Here is a 926-nt window from a genome sequence, read left to right on the forward strand (position 1 = left end):
CACCTCTCATGGGCCTCGTTAGTGAGACTTTTGACTCCTCTCATTTGTGCAATTCTCCATTATTTTCTAGGAGTATATTTGTACTTAGTTTCCCTGTCTCATTTTCAATCCTCTAACAATTTCAAGAAAGGAGAATTATTACAAAAGGGAGAAATTGAGAAAGGAAAGAATTCTCTGCAGTCACAAAGGGCTTATCTCCAGGATAAGTTTGTCATGCTCATCACAGAGATTCCCAGTGTCCCTGTGGGTGCTAATGTCTGATGGTGTGGTCTCCCCACTCTCCTTCCTTCCTCTCCACATTTCCTCCTGCCTTCCCAAGGCTCTCCCACTTCAGAGTCCCTTTGCAGGAAAGTTTTTCTGATAGTCCCAGTGGGTGCCCATTTTCCCTTAACCTGAGCTCCCTTGCTCTATCACATCTGTGCCTCCATTTTCCCTTCTTATCTTACCCCAGGTTTCAAGGTATGAGCCAAGATTATGGATCTCACATTATAAATCCCCCAGCTGGGTTCTTCAGCAGGAGTCTCTGGAACACCCATGAGGAAGCCACGAGTGGGCTATGGGAAGTTCCTGCCAAGTTGGAGCTGCCCTAGAAGACACAGTTTCACTGAGAACAGGCAGTAAAACTTCTGCAGGCTCTCTCAGGGCCTTCTGACCCACATCTTTTCAGGCATCGCTGTCCAGCATTGATCTTGCTTCCTGGTTTTTCTCATCACCTGCCCCAGGCCCTGCCTCCCAGAAGCCACTTCAGCACACAATGTTGCTCAACAAGCGTGCTGACTGGTTGTCCTCTCCTGGCCACTGTTTCCCAGGTACACCCTAGGCATGCATAGAAAGGCCTCTGAAGTGTCAGGATTGTCTGGATGTCAGCTCACACTCAAGACACTGGAGATAATAGGTATGAGGGCCTGAAGAGGATTGCTGTGTGT

This window comes from Cavia porcellus, unplaced genomic scaffold (assembly GCF_034190915.1).
Source record: "Cavia porcellus strain 051 isolate PalLab524CR breed Dunkin Hartley unplaced genomic scaffold, mCavPor4.1 scaffold_8, whole genome shotgun sequence".
NCBI lineage: Eukaryota > Metazoa > Chordata > Mammalia > Rodentia > Caviidae > Cavia > Cavia porcellus.